Source organism: Curcuma longa, chromosome 2, assembly GCF_044706935.1.
Source record: "Curcuma longa cultivar G26 ecotype Majalengka, Jawa Barat chromosome 2, ITB_CL_G26_1.1, whole genome shotgun sequence".
In the NCBI taxonomy this organism is placed as follows: Eukaryota; Viridiplantae; Streptophyta; class Magnoliopsida; order Zingiberales; family Zingiberaceae; genus Curcuma; species Curcuma longa.
Window position 1 is genome coordinate 9413147 of NC_133862.1, and position 6991 is coordinate 9420137.

The following is a 6991-nucleotide window of genomic DNA, read 5'->3' on the forward strand; positions in this document are numbered from 1 at the left end:
CTCCAATGCTCAAGTCAAGTTGCTACCTCCTGATAGAAGAAGAAGTGCGGGAATGTAGAGAGAAGGATCTTCGTTGGTTCTATGTGTATACCTGCATCCGCGAGAGGCGAGGGAGTAATATAGACTTATGAAAAAGAAAAATATCTTATCTTAATTAAAGAGAATATCCCATCAATAAAGATTTTGTCAGAGGAGATGTCCTATCGTTGATAAGGAGAACATCCATCATCGTCGTAGTAGTAAGAGTTTTATCACCCATGCCATGATACGACATCAGATTGTGCTATCATGCCGCATTAATGGGGTAGATGAGCTATCTAATATCACCTTATTGCACGTGTTCTTCTAGCAATGGTCTGCTAAGCTAAATAAGGGAATGAAGATAGTAGAGTCAGTTGAGTGCGGCGTAGGGCACTGAGTAGGCAGAGCACGGGCGACAAAGAGAGCTCGGGCCGAGGTCAGTTGAGACGAGCCTTGAGGTTGAGACGTGGTTTGATACGGTCGGGAGGAGACTCGATGGGGTAGCTTGGACTCGGAGATCAGAGTCGAGTGTCGGGCTAGAGTTGAGCATTGAGAGAGGTTTAGTGTGGGATCCTAAGCTGAGCTGAATGCCAAGTCAGGTGTTGGATCCCGAGTGAATTCGAACTCGACATTTTTAATTAGGGTAAGGAGTTTAATTGTGGAGTTCAGTTGCGGAGGTAGGACGTGGGCCCTAGCTAGTTAACCCTAAAATCTAATCGTAAATCCAACACATCATCTTAATCTTAATCGGTCAGATTTTGACTTTCTTAACCTAGATAGATTAACCCATAATAGTGACTAATGTTTAAATGTTAATGCTCTTAGTAGATTATATTAAAAGTAATTTTTTGATATTTAATTAATCATCATATATATTTTTCTTCTTATAATCTAGATGTTGAGACTTTGCTGGATCTATTAGCACAATTTATATACACAATTGTTTTTAGAATATATGTTTCTATTGGGATACTTAAACATCACGTCTCTTATATAAAGAATAAGAAATATTAAAAATCATTGGAAAATAGTGAAATATAAGATTAAAGAAATTATCCTAATAAATTAGTCTTATTTATTTATGACTAATTTCTAAATATTAATGCTGTGAGTAAATTATATTAAAAGTAACTTTTTGGTATTTAATTACTCATCACGTCTCCAATATATAAATGAAAGTATTAACAAATATTGGAAAAAAAGTAAAAAATATATTATTAAAGAGATTATTATCTCAATAATTAGTCTTATTTATTTACTATTTTTTTATTTTATTAACAAATCGTGATTAAAATGGAGGCAAAAAAAAAAAATGAAGGGAAGCCCTTTCATCACTGCCAACCGCTCACCGCATTGAAGAACCTGCGACGTGTTTTGACCACACGACTCGACCTGCGACGACGACTCGGTCAACTCGGCAGTCGCCACCGTAACTCGCCCTCCTATTCTCGGCCTTCCACCGCCTGCTTCGGCGTCACCACCACCTCAAAAAACGCCTCCCCCTCAAAAAACTCCACCGGCCCCTCGTCAAATCTCTCGCGGCTTACGTCTCTCTCGATCAATCGCATCTCGTCCGCCTGCCCGACGCCCCGTCGGACGGTCGCCGAGCAGCATGGATGGTCGGCGGCCGCTCCCGCTACTCGTCGCCCTCCTACTCCTACTCGCCCGCCGCTCCGTCACTTCGCCGGACGCCGACGTCCTCTTCGCCTTCAAGGCCACCATCACCGACCACTCGGGCGCCCTCAGGAGCTGGGACCCGGAGTCCGAGCCCTGCGTCGGCAACGTCACCAAGTGGGCCGGCGTCCTCTGCGACGCCGACGGCAGCGTCTCCGGCCTCAGGCTCGCAAACATGGACCTCGCCGGCGTCATCGACGTCGGGCCGCTCGCCGCCCTGCCGCGCCTCCGCTCCTTCAGCATCGTGAACAACGGCTTCGACGGGATGATGCCGGAGTTCGGGAAGCTGAAGAGCATGAAGGCCGTGTACCTGTCGAGGAACAAATTCTCCGGCGAGCTTCCCGACTCGGCGTTCGCCGGCATGGGCTGGCTGAAGAAGCTGTACCTGTCGAACAACCAATTCACGGGCGCGATTCCGGCCTCCGTCGCCGCGCTTCCGAGATTGCTTGAGCTGGGGCTCGACGGCAACGGGTTCACCGGCCCGATCCCGGAGCTCCGATCCAAGGACCTGAAGATGGTGAACTTCTCCAACAACCACTTGGAGGGAAGCATTCCGGCGAGCCTCAACAAGATGGATGCCAATCTTTTTGCAGGTTTTTTTTGTTCAATTTCAAAATCTGATGCAAGTTTCGAAATTTTCAATCCTGTTTAACTTCTATAGCGAATTTGTTACAGGTAACAAAGGACTCTGCGGCGAACCTCTTCAAGTGTCATGTTCATCGTCGCCGCCGTCGCCGCCACCATCTTCCCCACCCAACCAAACCCTTCTCCACCTCATAGTAGCTCTGACTCTGTTCCTAGCCATCGTCGCCGTTCTGCTCTCACTTCGTCGCCGACCATCCGAGAACGATGCCAATCCTCCCCCTGCAATGATGAAATCGAAAGGCGCGCCGACCAAGGAAGAAGCGATGGAAGAGGGAACCGCCAAGTCCGACGCCGGAAGCACCGCCAGCAAGAAATCCGCCAAGGAGTCTGACCAGGGAAGACTGATCTTCGTGAAGGAGGGCATGGGGCGGTTCGAGCTGAAAGACTTGCTCAAGTCCTCCGCCGAGGTGCTGGCGACCAGCAACTTCGTCTCCTCGTACAAGGCCTCCTTGCCCGACGGCACGGCCATGGTGGTCAAGAGGTTCAGGAACATGAACAGAGTGGGGAAGGAGGACTTCGACGAGCACATGAGACGGCTGGGGAGGTTGTCCCACCCCAATCTGTTGCCGTTGGTGGCTTACTATTACAGGAAAGACGAGAAGCTGCTGGTCACCGGCTACGCCGCCAAGCGAAGCTTGGCCAACATTCTCCATGATCCTCAATCGTCAAAGCTCGACTGGTGCACTCGATTGAAGATCGTGAAAGGAGTCGCCAAAGCGCTGAATTACCTCTACGAAGAGCTCCAGATGCTAAGCGTGCCCCACGGCCACCTGAAATCCACCAACGTCCTTCTCGACGAGTCCTTCCAGCCACTGCTGACCGACTTCGCCTTGATCCCGGTGACGAACCCGGCGCACGCCGCCCAGTTCATGGCGGCGTTCCAGTGCCCGGAGTACAAGAAACAGGAGAGAACGAGCAAGAAGAGCGACGTCTGGAATCTGGGCATGCTGATCCTCGAAATCCTGACCGGCAAAGCGCCGGCGACGGAGAAGGGAGGCGCGGACTTGCTCGGTCTGGTGAGCTCCACCCCTCGGGGAGAGTGGGCCAGCAAGGTGCTCGACGGCGAGATGAAGGTGAAGGCGACGGCGACGGCGCAGGAAGAAATGCTCAAGCTGCTGCAGGTCGGATTGGATTGCTGCGAGGAAGATGTAGAGAAGAGGTGCGAGCTGGAAGAAGCCCTCGACAGGATCGAAGTGCTGAGGGAAGAGGGAGGAGCTGGAGGATCGACTCATTGACATCGATCTATCGATCGATCATAAACAAGTTTGGTGAGTTTCATATTCGAGGAGAGATGATGCATGGATTTGTAACGAACGCAGTAATGCAAGAGGCATGGCTGAAGAAATTTTCCTTGGTCGATCTTTCTCATGATGTTCTAGGATCCACAAACATATTACATTACATGTTTTTTTCCCTATAATATATTTAGCTATTTTCAAACAATAATAACATTTGATGAGATTTTAAAACGATTTAAATTTGTAAGCTTTGTGTTTAAAATTGGATGGTCATGTCATTGTACATGTGTGTGTATAATGTATATTGATATTTCGATTTAAAAATATATAATTCTATTATTGTCATTGTTTCATCTATGTATATGTATATTTTTGGATGTTTTAGTATGGATAAGTAAAACATTTGATTAAATTGAATAAATCAATCAATTGATCAAATTTAAAATTCGTTAAATTTTAAATATATAATTACAACAACAACACTGAAAGTAAGGATATTTTTGAAATAAATATATAAAAATTCGTATATTTCATAAACGTACGTAACGAAAATAAAATAATAATAATTAATATTAATTATTACAACACACGCATGCATAGTTAGAAAACAGCAAGTACAAGACATGGTAGGAATTTAAAATTGTACAGAATAAATTATTCTACGCGTACTTGACGTATGACGCTAAGCAGGAAGGGCATCAATCGCATGATCCTCGTCGGAGTCCCACCTCTGTTAGTGATCCATGCGAAGTGATCTTCAAGACGACTTCCAAAGTCTCAAGTCACGGGAATTAAATTTTGGACAATACAAAAATAAGAAAAAGGGACCAAAATAGTTTTCGAAGAATGGAAAACACCATAGGCACACGGCGAAACCCTAATGGCTACCCGTGATCTCGAAGACCACAACTCCTTTGTCCAACAAAGAACTCCGCGAAAGCTCCTTTGACGAACAATTCGGCGGCAGCAACAAGGCTGAACAAGGACTCCGGCAGTGGCAGAACGTATCCCTGGCGGAACCCTAATCCGGCGGTGGCAAAGGGGCAGTCCGGCAGTGGCGGTGGCAAAAGGAATCCAGCGGCAATCAGAAAGAAAGGGAAGAGAGAAATACCGATACTCGGCTTCTTCTCCGACAGATGACTTCTCCAGCGATCGACAGAGGGTGATTAAGCTCCGGCAGGCTTAATGGCGATGAGGAACAAAGGAGAGAAAACTTAGGGTTTCTGCTTCTATTCGCTTGGCTTCTGCTCGTGCCTTAGCCCTCCACCCCTTCTTATACTTGCGGTCGACGCGAGGAAGGCGGCAGCTGAGGCGGAATCGTAGTAAACTCATCTCTGTTCTGTTGGACACGGGCGCCGCACAAGAAGACGGAGTCACACGCGAGGGAATCACACGCGTGGCCCGGGCCGTGAGAAAAATTAGGTTTAGGGTTGAACCGGGTTTTAGCTGAACTGGGTTTGGGTTGAACCAGACTTGGCTACTGAACCAGACTGATTCGAGTTTGGTTCTCTTGGTTCAATGACCAAACTACTTCTAATTTGACTCAAATAAGTTTTGTTCGATTCATCTTCACAAGATAAATCTTCACATCCCTTTTATTTTTCCAAAATAATTTTTATTTTCAACCAAACCAAGATAGTTCAATTTGGTTCAACATTGAATTACTTGGTTCAATAACCAAGCCTTCTCTGATTTGAACCAAACTAATTTTTCTTGTTGTTTGGTCCAACCAAACTAACATTCTCTCGATCTGAGAATCAAATTGTCAAACTCATTTTAAATTCTTCAGAAAACTTTTAGTGCATGTGACCCAACAGGTTCTCAGTTATGTTGGTCATCTGTAATTAACCATTAATTTTGGAACGATCATGAGTGACACCTAGTAATACATCATAATCCCTAATTGACCAAAAATCAACGATTGATTTCAGAATGATTTCTAAACCTTTCAGCAGCTTTAATGAACATGCCTAGTTCCTTTCACTATCTTTATATCTTCTTAGTTCAGGACATGGTCTATTTGTGTCAGCCCCCACTAGGCTGACTATGTCACATCTAGCCCAAGCTCTTTTCTTGTCCTATGAATCTAAGTTACTTGTATATGTATCCAAGAGTGTCATACTCTTGACATGTGATGCTTTGGCCAAAAAGTTCCAATAACAATCTTAACAAGCGGTCGCAGGGTATAGTCTCTTTTTTACAAAGAGCGATGAATCTCTTGTGGGCTATTCAAACACCTTCGGACACTTCGACTTATACCCAATCTTCCCGGGTTACACCTCATCAGAGATGTCTGCTTCAGATGTCAAAGTATAGGTCTCCATGACCAATGTGACTTGAATACCGCAAGTCCAAGGAAACTCGCACTTAAGCTGCATTGAGATTTTCGTTGACATATTTATAAGAACCATATGAAGTCTCAAGGCAGGTCACTCCAATAAATTAATTACCTTTAACCAATATCCACGTTTAACTCTCAACATCCAATGTCTCCAGCTTGTGAGAACAACTGCTTGTTAAATTAAGGAGTTTAAACGTGATAATCTCGACAGAATCAATGATATTCGTGCTCATCAATTCCTCGACTAAGGATAATTTTAAAACATTCATAATTACACATGTAGAGATACTCACAAGTTGTGATATAATCACAAATTCTCTCATATTATGATCGTATTGCGGACATTCAATAGATAATTTTAAAATCCAATCAAACATAAAAAAATATGCACTTAAATAGTAAATTTTATTTATTATTAAATAAATTAATAATACAACTATAAAGCGATTATCTTAGGATACCTCTCAAACATAACAGTAACTACCTACTATCTTCTACATATTGTAAAAGAGTAAGGGTAATTTGAACAGATCAGGTTAGATAGGGCATCTGTTTCACCTTAATTGAAAATGAAACATTCATCTTACTTTAATTGAAAATTTGTAGAGTCATCTTAATTTTTGCCCTTATTTTTTTAAGTCTTGCATTTTGTAGCTTTTTTTTTTTTATAAATATCAAGTTTGATCCTATTTACCCTTTCTGGTTGCATCTCTAATTGGACGTAAAGGATTCAAATTTAAAAAAATAAATATGGATCAATTCTTCATATAAAATCTGTCACCTCAATGATTTCACATGATCGATCCCATCTGTAAGAAGGTAAATCAGGAAATTGTAATTGACCATGACGGAGGAAGGCATTATCTCGATTTCATCAAGATTCGATCCTTGCCCACTTCAACAACCTGTTATGTCGTAAGCAACTCAACTATATCTCAGAAACAATATGCACCAACTCAACAAGTCCTAAGAGTTTAATAATGCCAATTTGACATTAATTCAAAGCTTTAAGATTCATCAAACACTTTTGACTAAAAGTGCTCAACCATCCTATAAGATTTAAAATTAAGAA

General features: G+C 43.4%; 1 pseudogene; it reads left to right on the plus strand.

Annotated features, from left to right (window-relative positions):
• The first annotated feature begins 1633 nt into the window (after positions 1 to 1633).
• Positions 1634 to 3612, plus strand: LOC141821563 (pollen receptor-like kinase 5; annotated as a pseudogene).
• Positions 3613 to 6991: the final 3379 nt, after the last annotated feature.